The sequence below is a fragment of the Danio rerio genome, chromosome 8 (genome assembly GCF_049306965.1).
Source record: "Danio rerio strain Tuebingen ecotype United States chromosome 8, GRCz12tu, whole genome shotgun sequence".
Classification (NCBI taxonomy): Eukaryota; Metazoa; Chordata; class Actinopteri; order Cypriniformes; family Danionidae; genus Danio; species Danio rerio.
The window spans coordinates 50,571,080-50,589,382 of record NC_133183.1 but is presented as its reverse complement, the minus strand read 5'-3'; the positions used below and the strand labels follow the sequence as shown (position 1 = coordinate 50,589,382).

General features: G+C 35.9%; 1 protein-coding gene across 1 annotated transcript in view; it reads left to right on the top strand.

Moving 5' to 3' along the window:
• The window catches only part of gfra2a (GDNF family receptor alpha 2a), a 179,849-nt gene that overhangs the window by 100,726 nt on the left and 60,820 nt on the right, over positions 1-18,303 (top strand). The gene's annotated exons all lie outside the window — the stretch shown is intronic.

The window sequence follows — 18,303 nt, the reverse complement described above, 5'->3', positions numbered from 1 at the left end:
AGGTATTTTACTGGGTATTTTAAGCAGTAAATAATTAAAAGTGTGGCAAAGTCTAACATTATACACAGAGCAATACCTTACTGATAATCTACAGAAAAGCAAAGACTATACAATACACGAGACATGTCACTCATATTACTTTAAATGGGGAAAAGTGTAACAGTCAGTATGGCAAATGAAGCCCCGCCTACTACTACAGGAGTCAATCATCGATCCCTATTGACTGATGTTTCTCCAAGGAAAACTTGTTGGTGGTCAACAAGTGCACTGGAAGCAAATACTTGCTTCAGAGACATAAGAAATACATAAAGCCTGGAATCTGTGCTTTTAAATGAACCAAGTGCACCTAAAAACAAAGTTTTTTTTTTTTTTTCGGTTTTGTAATCTGTATGAGACGAAAGCGATGTACAGTCCATCCTGTCAAACACACATTACATGATAGCAGCTACTCAAATGCCCACAAACTTGTAAACAAAGTCACTGTCATTTCTGGAGGAGATTCACCATCAAGACGAAGTTGTGAATTACTTCAGAAGAGCAGTGTAATCGGATAAGGCGTTATTAAGAGGATGATCATTTTAAAAACTGGCCATAAATGAAGTTGGTGTTGTGATCTGTTTCCTTTTGAGTGCACATTAGCTTTGGCACCCTGAAAATATGCAGATTTTGTTTGATTTAGACATTTAGAAGCGAAACTTATGAGACAGTTGTTGCTTCGTTTTATTGGTGGTTCCAAATATGTTATGTAATTGTAAGCTTCAGTTTTGTTTATATTTCACCATTGAGACAAAATGCTGGAGCATACTGCCTGAGAGGCATTTCAAAGATGGCCGCAGAGTAAAAAGACTTGTCTTAAAGGGACTTTGGCAAAAGATTATTGACGATTTAAAAGATTAGAAAAAGATGTTTTCAGATGCAGCAACTTTTACGACTGTACACAGAGCCATAATTCACAAACAATCTACGCAAAAGTTTTGCGGAATCATTCTGCAGTTTGACGGTTGTTGCATTGTTTCTAATGCCGAGTTCAGACTGCATGATTTTCAAACTAGTCGTGTCGCAGATGTTTTCACACTGCATGACTATCTGGGCTTGCGTTTCGTCGCTGCTTTGTTTACACTGCAAGATGGTTCGGCGACATGGACATTCACATTGCATGACTTTACTATAGGGAGAATCGCCGACAACTTCGTCCAAACTACGTCTCACAGCCAAAAACATGTAGTATATCTTTTGTTATTAACTACATAATAAGAAAGAAGCCTTTAATGGGGTAGAACATGTACATGTTTGCTCACCTGGGTTTAAAGGGAATTAGCCATTTCTCCTCAAAGTTATTAATAAACTAATTTCTTTCTGTATGAAATGTCAAACAGAGACGGTTGTTCCTGAGTCCTGTCAAACCTCCACTAATTTTTCCTCCATTTCGTGGGTCCAAATAAACCGAAAAAGAGCGCTTTTAACTTCTCCCCCAGCCTCCCGCTAGCCTGCAGCAGGTATACACACACGCACACACAAGTGAAAGCTGCTCTCTCATTGGCTGTAGGCGATCAATGATGTTATTTTCAGTTAAAACTCAATTGACACGGCATGATTTGAATCGCCGACAGCTCCAGATATTTAGCATGCCAAATATCTCACAGGCATCGGCGACTCATCTGCGATTCTCTCAGATCGCCTCTTTGATAGTTCATACTGTGTGATTGTCACTCATGGCACGAGCAGCGATTTGCCTGTGATTTCAGGCATTTGTCGGCGATTTCTCAAAACCTGTCGGCGAGGCAAAATCGGGGCTAAAATCACGCAGTCTGAACTAGGCATAAGGGAACTGTTGCTCTGTGCTGCTGATGAAAAAAAATGCTATGATTTTCTCAATATTTATTTTTTTTTAACCTTCAGAGTTTAGACATTTTCAAATAGTTGTAACTCGACCAATATATTGTTTTATTCTAGCAAACCATACATAAATGGAAAGCTAATTTATTTTTAAAAATTACACATATGATTAATAAAAAATCATAAGAAAAAAAAGAAAAATCTTTATGATGGTTTTGTGGTCCCGGATTGCATATGTGCTCACAACATGCTGGAATACTACTTATAATCATGCTTGTAATGTTTATATTCATGTCTAGTCTCATGTTTGTCCTTTTACAAATCATTAAAATGCTGATGTCTTGGATGTAGCAAGTCCAGAAACTGGAGTGAACACCATGGTTTTGTAAAAGATTCACTTCAAATTCAATTCAATTCATCCTTATTTTTATAGTGCTTTTATAGTGTAAACTCTGTCAAAGCAGCCAGTCCAGTTTTCAGAGTTAAAGTTTAGTTTAGTTCAGTAAAGTGTGGTTTACTAATAATAATAATAATAATAATAATAATTATATATATATATATATATAATTTAATTTATAACATTTTTAACACAAAAGATGTGTTGATGTATGTCATACACCAGTAAGCATTGAATTAAAAATAAAATAGCTGGTTTTGATGTTAATGGCTACTGGTTTACAGGATTCTTCAAGATATATTATTTTGTGTTCAACAGCAGAAAGAAACTTATGATGGTTTGAGCGTGAGGAAATGATGACACAGTTTTCATTTTTGGGGAGAACTATCTCTTGAAGTCCCTAAATAAACTGACATTTAGTATTCATTTAGCTGATGCTTTTATCTGAAACCACTTACTGCCGCTACAAAACAAATGATTCATCCTAAGAGGAGTGTAACATAAAAATATTACAGTTTCCATAAATCTTTAACTCCTCAATTTTTATTTATAACCACAGCTTTCCCACAATGCCGTCATGGAACAGCAACCTCAGAAGCATTACAGGGAAAATCCCCTTAAATCTTGAGTTTATATGGATGGCTGGTTCATGCAAAAAATAAAATAAATAAATAAAATGTATGTGATTAAGTTAGTCTTCTAATGCTGTTCCAAATTCATACGACATTTGTTTTCCTTCTGTGAAACTCAAAAAGAGGCATTTATAATTACATGTTTTTTAATACACTTTTCCATGCAGGAGACTTCAAAAACTTCAAAAAGGATGTTAAAACAACACAGAATCATACCAAAAGTTGTTTACACCACTTGTTCGCTTTATTCAATGTTATATATTTTCAAACCAAGCTCATTCTGAAAACGTACCACTATATACATTTCTGGAGAGTGCCAAATGTGTCCCAGTAGCTGCGTTTTATTGTTTTTGTTTTCATGAATCCACCAAAGGCCATTGTGTATGTTTATTGAGATCTCAAATTTATCTTGCAAGTGCCATTTGTGCCTGTTGTTCTCAGGTAAATCCACCAGAGGCGACCAGAGATGTCGACTGACTGACTGACCGATCGACTGACCCACACTCCCCCTTCCCTAAACCCAACCAATAGTGTTTTCAAAAGCATCAATTGACCCGCCCACCCACTTCCATAAACCCAACCGACAGTTTTAAAAAGCGATCCAAAAAAAATGAAAAACCCTTGCCTGATTTTTACCATGTTTTCAGATTTTACCACATTCTCACCCTGTTATCCTCTCGAACCTGACTCGAACCACGTCTTCATGGTTAACTCCTTTCTGCCTCTCAAGTCTGCCGACATACATCGTGAGCTAACTGGATAAATTGGTAACAGTCGCGCACAAAAGAAGTAAGCTGTCAGCTGGTAAGCATGAAAAGGTACGAAGTCATACTGTCCCATAGCATTTGTATTTAAGATGAAATGCAGCCATAAGTACCTCTGGCTACATAATTTGCAATCTTCAGGAGCATATACAGTGCTATGTTTTTAGAACGAGCCTATGTTGAATATTTAAGTGCTGTGAAATTACTAGAAGTGTTTACTCCAATGAAAACACAAACATTGCAACTGAAGATAACTAGATATGAGGGATGGATGGATCCACATAGATACAGTGGGCAACGTAAATGGGGCCACCTTTTGAAAATTTGTATCCATTTCTCATTGAATAGAGACAATATACTTTGATGCATTTCAACAAAACAGTTTCAGTAAAGAGTTATATTCATTGAAATAAGAGTGCGTTCCCCTAGCACCTTTAGCAATAGAGAGCTAACACATTTAAATGCCACAGCCATATCACCCTGCAACCCAAGATCGGTAACTCGCTGAAGCCAAGCAGAGTTGACCTTGGTTAGTATCTGGATGGGAGACCACATGCTAAAACTAGGTTGCTGTTGGAGGTGGTGTTAGTGAGGTCAGCAGGCGACATTCAGCATGTTGTCTATGCGAGTTCTAATGCTAAAGTGACGGGGACACTATTCTGGCAGTGAGCAGCGTCTTTCAGATGAGATGTTAAACTGAGGTCCTGACTTGCTGTGGTTATTAAAAATCCCATGGCACTACTTTGCATAAAGAATAGTGGTGTAACACCGGTGTCCAGGCCAAATACCCTCCATTGCCCCTTACCAATCATCCTTATCCACTGAATTGGCTCTATCACTGTCTCTCCAGTCCACCAATAGCTGGTGTGTGCTAAGCGCACTGGTGCCATTGCCCTGTGGGTGCCGTCGCATCATCCAAACTTTAAGTATATGGCCACACACAATAAATGCACTATATAAATACACATGATTCTCATATTTTGACATGGTAACATTCTTCTAGGCACCATCATTCTTCAGGTGTTCTACTTTGAACCGATAGGTTGCAAAGAAGGAAACTCTCCTTCGAGTGTCTAGCTGAGGCCATTTAAAAGTGATGTGCTTTATAGGGCTCAGTGCTGAAGCAGCAACCTTAAAGTGAACCAATCTGTTACTTCAACCACTGCACCACCCAGAAAACATCACAAGTCTCTGTAAAATTTAATGTAAATTAAATATTTTGATGTTCGCTTAAGCATACCAACACCAATTTTCCATTGTATTGTGAAGTTATAGCCGATGCATTTAGTGTTGCTTTGAAACGAACGTCCACCATGTTCTATTAGTGCCTTGAGCCTCTGCCAGGAAAGTAATTGCAGACATTTGAAGAACCTTCTATTAGAAAGCACAAGAGACTTTCTGCTTAATTGACAAGACAGTGTTCAATTAGGCTGAACTGAACATTAGTACATCACTTTTACTGTTTCCTTGTGATTTAACAGCCTACCGTTTTATTAACACAAGCTTCTCCTATAACACCGACCAGTGGACCATTGCCGGATTACTCTGCCAATGGCTGTTAAGAAACCGGGTGTCTGTGGGTTTGTGTTTGCACATAAACTCACAGGCCACTATATTAGGTACACCTTACCAGTACCAGGTTGGACCCCTTTTTGCCTTGATCCTTCGTATCATAGATTCAACAACGTACTGGAAATATTCCTCAGATATTTTGGTCTATACTAGGATGTTTATTTGTTGCTAGGGTGTGGTTAAGAAGTTTTGTGCTTCGATGCCCTCAGCCAATGTGGGCTCAGGCCTAATGTTTATATGACCTTCAATCCAAGGATACACCCTTTAGAGTCTTTGAATGGAACATTACACAGCATGTTGCTAGGGAGCTCAAATTATCTCTCTAGCTAGGGGATGCCAAGGGGTGTCCAAGTAGATGCCTAAGCCTTGGTTGTTTAAATCAAACAAACAAACAAACAACAATGGGATCTCAGTTATGCTAAATAACATGGGTTTAAATGCATTTTGATTAACATTAAGTGAAGATACACTGCAGGAATGGAAAGCCTGATCATTCACAAACCTGAAAAGCTCATGCTTATTATATGCAAATTACGGAAGTGGCATCGATCATGGATTTAGCTTTGAGTCTCAGAAACCATGAAACATCCTGACGTTTAATCCACGCTGTGCTGGAAGATGTAGGAAGATGAGCTGTTATTCGTAATTCTCCACCATGTAGCAGAAATAGCCACACACTCTCAACAGCTAAAGTGTTTAAATACTGCATCTGAAAAAAATCTATTCATTCCATTTGATACAAAGCTAATGCCTTTCACAGCCTAGGAGAATTTGGTTTAACGTGGCTTTCGGTAGACTGATAGGTTTGTTAAACAAATAAAGTCATACCTGTCAACAATCCCGTTTTTCCCAGGATTCTCCCGTATTTTACAGTTCTATTCCGCTATCATCCCGTAAAGGTATTTTCCTGTATTTTAAGTCCATTTCTGAAGTGTGGCAAATAAACATTACAGAGCTGATCCTCTCTATACGCAACCCATACTGTCGAACCACCAGGGACCGCCCCTTGCTTTTAAGTGTGAGTCTGTTTTGTGCTTTTGCTTTTTTTTGACATGAAAACACTTTGAAAATTTATTTTCATTACAGGTTCCACCGCCCCTCCTATGCAATCCTCAAAACAGTCATATAATGGTTCATGACTGTCAGCTGACGTGCTCCGTTAATAATAATAAATAATAATAAATAGATGCTGTTTCCCAAACAGATTCTGTACACGCGATTTAAAGCAGAGCAAAAGTCTGGGTTTTGGGTGCGTGTTTAAACAGTCATATAGTAAATAATAACAATAATAATAATATTTAAAAATGTCGATCTTGGTGGGTTTTTTTTTTCACACAACTAATTTTGTTCTAATGAGCATAAAAAGTTAGAAAAGCAATCGAATGCTTTCATTATAATTCTAGATGTGTGCATTTTTTAAAGTGACACCTCTTATGTAATGTAATTAAACAAACAAAATCTAAATAAATGAGATTCATTCGTTGCTCTTAAGACCTTATCATCCAGACTCGTACCAGCAACAAGTCCAAAAGCGAGGGCCTGTCATGGTATAGGGTTGTGTCAGTGCCCTGGTATAGCACCAATAATGAAATGCAAAGTTTTAAATACAAAGCCACATTCTGCACACATTACAAAGTCCTGGCTACAGAGGAAGAGCATACAGGTACTTTACTGGCCTGCCAGCAGTCCCGACCTGTCTCTCATAGAGAATGTGTGAGACATTTCAAAGCGCAAAATGCAACAAAAAAGACTGCATACTGTTGCCCACATTAAGACTTGTTTGCAGAAGGAATGGGACAAAATTACTCCTGACACACTTTATCACTTGGTGTTTTCTGTCCCTAAATGTCTTTTTAAATGTTGTGAAAAGGAATGGCAACATTAAAAAGTGATAAATGCTTTACTGTTCCATTTTTTCTTTTTTATTGTGCCGCAAGAAACAAAATTGAAATATGTGTTTATTAAAATAAATAAATAAATAAAATCATGATGAAATACAAGTCAAAGTAAATTTAGAAATGAATAATTTCTTTTTTTATTTGCGTTTTCCATACTGTCCCAACTTTTTTTTTTTTTTTTTTCTGATTTGGGCTTATATTTATAAGAAGTAACTATGACTACTTTTTTTTTTTTTACGAGTCCAAAAATGATTGTAACACACACAAAACTGAAATAATGCAAGTATATTGCACATAATTATGAGCAAAAATAAATAAATAAAAATATCTATAGTAATGTCAACTAAAAAGCATAAAATTGAATTGTCATGCAGGGAATTCTGGGAAAGTGAATTTACTGGTATTCACTGTATACACTTACTGGTTACCAGGTCCTTTTTTTTTTTTTCTTTTCTTTTTCTATGGTTTGCCATTGAAATCACAGACATGAAATCTCCCACAAATGATTGCAATCTAATAATGTTACATGGACAAACACGCACATGTTATTCATAGCACAGAACATAGTGTTCCTGTTGTTGCTTTTAAATGAGTGAATGCACAGTTGAAGTGCTCAATCTGGGAATCATCTGCACTGCTGATTTTTCGACTTGATATGAAGCTCTTTGAAGGAGAGATCAGCCATACTGAGTAAACTGGAGATATGAAGCAGCATTAATAGAGGGTTTAAAGCACTGGTTTGTTCTTGTGTGCTGTAGATCTGCAGTTGTACGGTGTATTGTGTGATGGTTGAGGATGGACATAAATCTCTTTATTTCTCTGGGTTTTGTGTGGAGGCACGTCTGCGGAGGTGTTTATGTGGGTGTTTGTGTTTCTGTGAAATGGAAAGACAGATAATGTAGGCGAAAAGGCATTACTTTCCTCTTATAGCTGGTTGTCGTGTGCAGGATCGATGAATCGCGACATGATTTACTTTTTCACACTGCCACGCAATCCTTGTATGACTGAAAAATGTATGTGTGAATATTAATTACAATGTAAAATGTCTGGATTTTAAAAGTAATACATTTATGTTAATAAAAGAAAAAAATGCCACATAGTCGTGCATTGATTAAAATTGTAGAAAATGCTAAATTCATTAAACACATTTTTTTTACATAAATTCATAATTTAAAAAGTAAAATAACTTAATTAAAATACATTAAGCTATTCTACAGCAGTGCTTCTCACACACAGACTTTACTTGGGCGGGCTGCCCAGGTATATTAATGGCCGCCCAACTATATTTAGGTTAGTCTCGCAGTCACAAGATTACATTTAATAATTCATTCTTGAATCGACTCAGAAAAACTTTACTATATACTCGAAAAGGAAAAAATGACTGGTCTAAACTGGCTGCAACATATATGTACGCCATTAGTAATGGTTAATCAGGTGAAGCAGTGGCGCAGTAATTAGTGCTGTTGCCTCACAGCAAGAAGGTCACTGGCTCAATGGTTCGAACCTCGGCTCAGTTGGCATTTCTTTGAGGAGTTTGCATGTTGCATGTGCGTTTGCGTAGGTTTCCTCCGGGTGCTCCCCCACAGTCCAAAGACATGCTGCAGGTGAATTGGGCAGGCTAAATTGTCCGTAGTGTATGAGTGTATGAGGGAGACAGCCCGGCCGGAATGTGTAAAAAAGTTGTTATCATATGGAAAAGTCTAAATGGAGGACCTGTTCCAAAGAGCAACCATACGGGACTAAGGCCAAAGAAGAAGAAGAAGAGTAATGGTTAATCAACGCATTTGCCTTATTTAAATAATCTACATGTTTTAATCTTGTAGTTATTATAGTTTTTAAATATCTTGTCTGTTTATTCCCTTTTCTGTTATTTATTTTTCATTTGCTGTAAATTGTATTAATTCTCAATTAATTCAATTGAGCCATGTCACCCTGCAGCCCAAGACCGGTTACTCACTGAAGCTAAGCAGGGCTGAGCCTGGTCAGTACCTGGATGGGAGACCACTAGGGAACACTAGGTTGCTGTTGGAAGTGGTGTTAGTGAGGCCAGCAGGGGGCGCTCAACCTGTGGTCTGTATGAGTCCTAATGCCCCAGTAAAAGTGAAGGGGACACTACACTGTCAGTGGGCGCCGTCTTTCGGATGAGACGTTAAACCGAGGTCCTGACTCTCTGTGGTCATTAAAAATCCCATGGCACTTCTCGTGAAAGAGCAGGGGTGTAACCCCGGTGTCCTGGCCAAAGTCCCTCTATCGGCCCATACGATCATGGCCTCCCAATCATCCCCTTCCACTGAATTGGCTCGATCACTGTCTCTCCACTCCACCAATAGCTGGTGTGTGGTGAGCGCACTGGCGCCGTTGTCCTGTGGCAGCCGTCGCATCATCCAAGTGGATGCTGCACACTGGTGGTGGTGTGGAGAGACCCCCCTCATGATTGTAAAGAGCTTTGGGTGTATGGCCATACACAATAAATGCGCTATATAAATACACATTACATTTACATTTTAATTTGATGATGTCATTAGGCTATATAGGCTATTTTATAAATAGTTAAACATAAATTGGGGGAAAAATAAACAGGGGCATCTAAATGTGTTGACATTCATGGGTGCTTTAAAGTTGAAAGAGAGAGAAGCAGATTTTATCTGTCAGTGAGTGCACATGGCTCCCGAATAGCATAAAAGTAAGAGAAATAGTAGATTTCAACAGTGTTTTTATTTTTTCTTACTTTAACATATTAAAAAGAAACAATGTATAACAGTGTCATAATATATACAATTATTGTTAGAAATGTAATTATGTTTTGTTTGTCACACATAGTTAACTATTTATGTGATGTGGGTAATTAGTGTTTTTCAATCCAATTACCAATACAAATATATTTCAAACCTATGGAAAGCACTGAACAGTATTAAATAATATTGATATAATTATCTTTTGATCATGGTTTACAGTTGTTGTTGTTTGTTGTTTTTGTTGTTGTATTATTTTTTATTATAGAACTTAATTTTTCATCTACTTTCCAAGGATATTTCTTTATTATTGGTATATATATATATATATATATATATATATATATATATATATATATATATATATATATATATATATATATATATATATATATATATATATATATATATATATTTTTTTTTTTTTTTTTTTTTTTCAGAAGAAGTATTTAAAACATTATATTACATATAATTATATTACATTCATTATATACACCAAAACATTATATTGTGTAAAACTATTATTATATTATATTATATTATACTATATTATATTATATTATATTATATTATATTATATTATATTATATTATATTATACTTTATAATATAATATAATATAATATAATATAATATAATATAATATAATATAATATAATATAGGGGCTCACAGCAAGAAGGTCGCTGGTTCAAGCTTCTATGTGGAGTTTGCATATTCTCCTCTTGTTCGCGTAGGTTTCGTCCGGATGCTCCCGGTGCTCTCGGTTTTGTGAAAGCGTCTTTCCACACACAAAATTTCACATATGATTTTCTCAGCAATCCCATTTTCCGTTTTCATCAATTCGCCCATCCTGAATGACAGATCGCTGTTTGGACTGGTGTTATTAAACATGAATGTCACAGTCAGCTTAATCCAGTGCTTCGACTGTATACCGGGCTGACTAACAATAAGCCCGCTTTCCCATCCGTCTCCACATTCCTGCATCCGTCCCCATCCGTCCTGCCTCATAGCTTGAATCCATTGCAGTGAAAATTGGCCTCACATCATCTCTCATTGGCGGCTGTGAGGGATGGCATTGTCTGAGCAGAGGAATACATGATGAACTGGGTAATGAATGACACTGCGGGCTCATACAGGTCGTGGCTATTTAAAGCCACAGTCGGCGGCCTGACGACCCCACTGGTTTAACAGAGTTTGGGTCAGACTCAATAGACTTATTCAATGTCAGTATGTCCACCCGTTCAAATGTCACCCGGGGTCAATGGCTTTAGGCCTTGGCAAGGACAATCAGAAGTGGGTTTGAATAGTGGCTTCAACATTTTCTGGTCCCTTTCCTTTTTCTTCCTTCCCCTTGGTCTTCTTTCAGAGATTAATTTATGCCGGAACAAGGCAGAACTGACTATAATTTTATTTGCATGCTCATATTCCTCTGAGGATATGGAATACTTTTACAAGATGAGGCTACATTTAATAGTTTACGTTTTTTTTTTTTTTGTACAAAACTGCTGATGGACCCTTTTCGCATTTACATTTTTCTCAGCAGCAGAAGTCGTCATAGCTGTAAACTTAGAAAGCAGTAAATGGGAGAGTACCAAAAATATGACTTTTGCATTCTAATTTGCTCGAACAACAAAGAAAAACAACAATTTGTTAAAACAATTAAATAAAAAGGAAAAGAAAACAAGTATGTTTTACATTTTATTTAAATGTTACATCACATAGAGAATCTTCAGGTGGATAAATACCACCTCTTTCTTCCTTGAATGAGTGTAAGATTGAGCTATACTTCTACAGAATATACCCAAAACACTGGCAAAGAAACTGGACATGATGGAACACAGAAACTACACTGCCTATCAGCATTTCGGTAGTGTTATTTCCAGAGCAGCACACACAGAAAGCAGAAGTATAAATGCTCACAGCGGTATTGGCTGTGCATGGTGTGTACTTTGGGGTACAGCGATCACACACAGAAGTATAAATCAGGCTTAATTCTGTTGCAACAAACCTGACAAAACAAACTGCCCAAAAAGATCTCTCCTGCAACAAAACATGTAGACAAACATGCAGTGAGGGTTGAGTGTGACTAGAAAGTCAGGAAGTGTGGGGATTTGTTTACTTATTCACTTAATACACGTCATCGAACATGTACACAATGACATCACCTATTTACTGTATATAACTTCAGGTTATCTATGCTTATATATAATAACTTTAACTGTTAAAAGCAATTCCTTTCTAACTAATTAACAGTGTTGGGCAGTAACGTTGCTACAAGTAGTGACACTACTAGCTTAACTACATTTTTCATTAGCGTGGCGGTAGTGTCACTACTTTCTAAATATTTTTTTTTTTTGGGAAGTAGCGCAGTAATGTCCCCACAAGCTACATTTACTGATCGCAGATCTATAGTGATGGCATTGACATTTACGGTGCTTTGAGACCAGTGTCTAGCCAATGAAAGTAAATCCATATGATTTCTTCTTCTTCTTGTTTTATGATATTCAAAGACAAACTTTTTGGTGCGTTACTGCCACCTCTCGCTCTTGTCAGTGATGTCGCCAATCAATTAAGCTAACAGAAACTAGCTTAAGGGAAAGATGACTCAGGGAGAGGAGTTATTTCTGAAGCAAGATTCCTCATGACCACACCTCAAGTAGTACATGTTAAGATACAATAACGATAATTCTAATTCTGTCCTTTTGTTTAAGCTGTTTAGTTTGTTAGTTGAGTTGGTTTTAAATTAACTTATAGTTTGTCCAGCAATTGTGCCCAAGTGTATCCATAAAGGGCTACAAAAAATACTTTAGTAGCTTATAGTAAATACTATAATGTTTTTAGAACTACACAATATTGAAGTACTGGATTTAATTTATTGTGTTACTTTTACAAAAAATAAAAATAAAAAATGAATAATTGTAAATATGCAATACAATAAAATGCTTATTTTTTGCCAGGATAAATAGCGCTAGAGAGTTTTAAAATGAAATGTATTTAGATTGTAATTTTCATTCTGGGTGTAAACAAGCATTAGGGCTTAAAAATGAGGCCATATTATAATAATTATATTTGTATGAGTGCAAATGGAGTTGCATGTGGTATGTCCATTGAGATCATTGTATTATTCTTTAGTTATGCTGTCATTTTTGTGATTAATGTTACTGTTATTATCCTCAAGTGTAATATGATGACTTTTTAATTGATTTTTAAGAAGCAAAACAGTTGTACATTTCACACCAAATGGTCTGTAAAACAGTCACACAACCCTGTTGTAAAATAAAAAAAAACAGCCTGAACCAGTTAAGATTTCTGGTATGAACTGGTTTAAACTGATCTAGCTGGTTGTCAGTTTATTTAACTAAGAAGTCAGCTTATTCCCAGCCTGACAGAATAAAAAAGTATCCTTTAGAACCAGCAAACCAGACCAGTTTGATCATGCTTAAGTCATTCTGTCAGATCAGATGTTTCAGTATCTTCACTTCTAATGGATTCTGAGATCTACTTTTAAGATGAATGTTGTTGTAGCTTCTGCGTTTTTGCTGTTATGATTGAAAGCATTTCAGGCCTGCCATTTTCATTACATGTTCATATCTGTGTCTCTACCATACCAAATCAGAGACCAGTTTTCTTTTTCTAAAAATATATAGTATATTATATTATATTATATTATTACTATGCTTGTGTCTACATCTAGAGTGAATTACTTTTGATGGATTTAAAAACAGATTGTTTTAGCTTCACTAGAGACTTTTTTGGCCTGCTATAACTAAGCAATTTAAAACAAGCTATGAAGTTGATAAACTTCCAAATGTAGAAAAAAATTGGCAGTTTGGTTTGTAAAAAAAAATAAGTATTTGAAAATAATAGATGTAACATGTCAGAGCTGGCGCAAGCAGAGTGCTGAAGAGATGGCACGATCACGTGGATTCTTATAGTGCCTAGACATATGGCATGTTGCTTAACTTTTAGTCTGTCATAAAACAAACATCTTGCTGATACAAGAACGAAATTTGCAGCTGGTGTGCAATGTAGTAATAGAGTCATTTTTTGTTCAGTTTGAAATAATGGTAACACTTTCATGTAAGCCCCGGTCAGATCACACATATTTGGCATGAATTTGCCAAGATTTCTTTGATGTAGGGTGTCATGGGGAGTCATAAACGACAAATGAGTGTCATGACACAAGATTCAATCGTTTCTTCTTGTGTAATATGGCAAAGTTTTTGACAACTGATACCAAGGCAATGATGCCTCACGACACCTTTGCAAAAAGACCAGCATGTTAAACGTGGGTGACAGAAATTCTCAGTTATAGCCGCGGTGCTGCCGTTAATCGGTGGGTCAGGTAATCAAAAAATAGCCTGCATCTTTACCCTACCTATGGGTGGGTCTCCGGTGGATAAGATTAATCATTGGTTTTGCAAACTTTAACTACTTTCCCAAAAATATTACAGCGACTGGCACAAATATGCAGACATCTCCATTCTCACAACGAGTTTCTGAGTTTCTCTCGGTCTTCCAACCGAGTTTGTTCTTCCGAGGTAAACTGGAAACACGTTCAGTACTGGTAATACATTGTAAAAGCCTGTCTTTCTTCTTGCTAATTTTATTTAGGCTAGTTTTTTAATTATTATTATTTTTTATTTTATTTAACAAACTAGTTTGTGCTTTGGTGCTAAAGTATATAGCGGACTGGTTTTGAAACACTTTACCTCAGATGTTATTCATTACTCTTGTTTATCTGGTAGATAACTCACCAACCAAAGAATACATTAAAATTAAGATACAAATTATACCAAACAACAATTGTTTCAAATAAATATATTTTTTCCCCCAAAAAAATATATACAAATTCATTTTTTTTTTTTTTTTTTTGTGCCAGTCCACTACTCAATTGTGCCGGTGGATGATTTGTTTAGCTCCATGGAAAATAAGAATTTAATTAATGCTTCACACAAACCTTTTAATGTCTTTTTTTTTTTTTTTTTTTTTTTTGTCTTGAGCATCTGATTTTCCTTGGTGCTAATGTGCTTCATTTTATTTGTCTTACTCGTGTCAAGTTCAGTGTTTAATAAGCAAACCAGGGTTGAAAAATATATATTTAGACAAAAAAATCCTAATATTAAAAAGGTAATATATGTTTGAACCTATTAAAGTCATAACAAATGCCCTTAAATAATGTAGCCTAGTTTTCAGCAAGTACAAGTGTTTATTGGGATTGAAATAAGATAAAAAAAATAAATGTTATATATTAGACAGATAAAATAAATTTTGCTATAGCAACACTTGTTACTGATTTGGGAAATAACACTTATCACAATTGTCACTGGATGACTGGCTGTGAAGTAACTTGTAGTCTGGCACATTTGTTACCCATGACAAGTCAAGATTTTATGAAGATAAAATTGCGTAATCTGACATAGTGACTTACTTAACCGACAATAAAAATAGTGTGATCTGACCGGGGCTTTAGATTGTCAGATGTGAACATCTTTTCATAAGTTGTACTGCTAATACAGGCCTTTTACCATAAGAGCAAAAAAAATAATAAATTACCCGTCTAAAAATATTGTGAAATGCATTGAAATGTGCATTTTTATTCAGTGTTGAATTTAATCTCAAGTCAAACATGAAAGACAGGGAGACAAAGATTAGCCCCTCCCCTTAAATTAAACAGCCAATAGCATTTTGTTTTTATTGATAGCTATGCAAGTTAGAGTGGTTGAAGTGGTCGTCTTGACTTTCGGTGCGTCCCAAATCGCATACTTATGCATACTTGGGCATCTATGCCGTTTTGTAGTATGAATAGTGTAAGTGGTGCATTCACACTGAAAACTCTAAAAATAAGTGCACTTTAATTTACCCGGATTATGCACTCATTCAACCTGTAAAATGAAGTGTGGAATGATGGACACTTCACGCACTCAACAGTGGCAGCTTTGTTCATGTAGCAGAAGGGGGGAGCTATCGGGCGCACATGTTGGATTACTTTGTTTATGTTAGATTGTGAAAGCAAAATTCTCCTACGAGAGCGATCTTACCACCTCCCGATAGTGAATGCGATAACTCTGATGGCAGGTATCATGTAGTAGTTTGGTCATTTATTTTACTAATATGGCAACTGTCAAACGTCTTCAGGGAAATGGTTTGAATTTCCGCTTAGTAAAATATCCATTAGTGTTCTATTTGAGACAACACTACGTACATATTAAGCTGTTGAGTTTGTAAGTGCATAGTGTATAGTGTGCCATTTGGGACGCAGCTCATGTCTACAGGCCTAAATGCATTGAGTAGTTGTCATGTGGTTGGCTGATTAGAAATTTGTGTTAACGAGCAGTTAGACAGGTGAACCTAATAAAATGGCCGGTCAGTGTTTATGAGTACATATTATAAATGCATACTAAAATGAATGTTCTTTTGCATTTTCATGGGCTTTCTACAGAAACAAAATTTAGGTCATAATACCCAATATACTGTATTCAATTAAGAATTTTTGTAGCAAACATATAAGAAAAAGAAGTCACAGGTATATTAGTATATTACATTCTCTTATAGCTCTTATAATTGTTAAACAACAAGACACAAAAACTACACCCACTGTTCTGAACTACAAAACCAAATCACTCACCAGTTTTCCTTTATTTATTCTTCCTCAAAATAAAGACTGTAGCACTAGATGTCCATTTATACTGTTTTCTTCCGAAAACATGCAAAAAGTTCAGCTCTGATTTATAGTAGAGGAATGTTGTTTATCTGTTTTGATGGGGATTGGTGGGAGGCCAAATATAGGAGCAGTCAAGATGGTTTCAAGCATCCAGCCCTGGCAAATAAAGCACAGGCTGACAGGGTTAGTTATCGATCCCTCCACAATAGGAGCCGGGTCAGGGTCCTGCTGGAGAAGTATGGATCTGACAGGCTTTCGTGCAGTAGGATGAGGTGTGCTCTCCAAATATGGGTAACACGCCAAATGAGCAGTCTGTCCCACTGCTGAGTTTATTTATCTTTGTACTGCAATGCCAGATGCGTGAGAGACTTAAATATGCCTATTGCAGCATTATAGCGAAGTGAATAATAGATATAAAACACAATTTTAAAGTTAATTTTCTGTGTTAACCCTTGACATTACAAGAGACAATAAAATGTCACAATCACTCGAATTACATAAACGAATCATGCTACAAAACGTACATAAATAATGTGTTTCTGTGTTCAATGAAGCATTTTAGCTAAGCATAAACATGTTATATTACATATTATATGTTGGTTATAGGATAATAGGACACATATAATGCTACTGCTACCACCACTATCACCACAGCCGGATTAAAAACATATTGGCTATAGCAAACCCAAAGGCCACATTTATTTTATCGCCTCACTAAAGTAGCTTTTTTTCTCTTATTATTATTATTATTATTATTATTATTAATAATATTATTATTTCACTAATTTATATCATTATATAATCTAATTTGACACCTAATTTGTATTTTAATACCTAATTTGAATCTTTTCAATTTTACAAAAGTATAGGCGTAGAAGTACACAATGTCATTTTAACGTTTAAAATGTTAAAAAGGCTGCCAAAATCAGAAAAAAATATATATATATATATAAAACACATATTTGCAATACTTCCTAAATGAGTGTTTAACAATAAATACTTTAAACAGGCTTATCTTTAAAAAGTTTACTTTAAACTTTAAGTGACCAAAAATCCCTAAAATACCTTTAAAAGTCATGCTTCTAATATCCCATTTGATCTTGAGTCAATCAATTACATAAGGTTAGCATGTTTTTTTTTTTTGTTTTGTTTTTTTTCCTCAGATATAGTGTCTGGTGAAAGCCAGCACCAATATTTCATTGCTCTGCTTTATTATTGTTGTTTTAATATAAGGGGAGATTTATTAATTTAAAACTTTGCTTTCTAACTTGTTCAGTTAGATGTAAACCATGTATTTTCTTGAGGTATTTACTCCGCAGCGATGGACATTTAGATAACTCTCTGTGTAGGCTATTTTGTCACCTTAAAATTATAAGGTTCTATCTGACAATTTGTTCTTGTTAAATGACAACTTATTTACATTATGGGGTGTTTTTTTATATAAGTTGTTTCCATTTTAAGACTTTTTATAAAAAAAAAAAAAAGTTACACACACACTGCTTGCTATGGAATGCAAAAACTTTGAAGGTCATTATCTCAAAATCATTCAGAACACAGATAGAACCTTGTAATTCTAAGGTGACGATTTGATTGCAGGATAGCATAGGCATGTGGCAGCGGCTGAGACAGCAATTCAGTTATGAATCCATACTCCATGATTCCACCTATCCTGAGCTCTCTTACTGCACGTTAATAACGGGTAATGTTTGAATTGTATTTTCTGCTCTATGATGCGCTTGGTTAGCCAAATTTTCACTGGACCGTTCTCGCGGTAGAGCTGAAATAAGGAACTGTCCTGGGAGATAAGA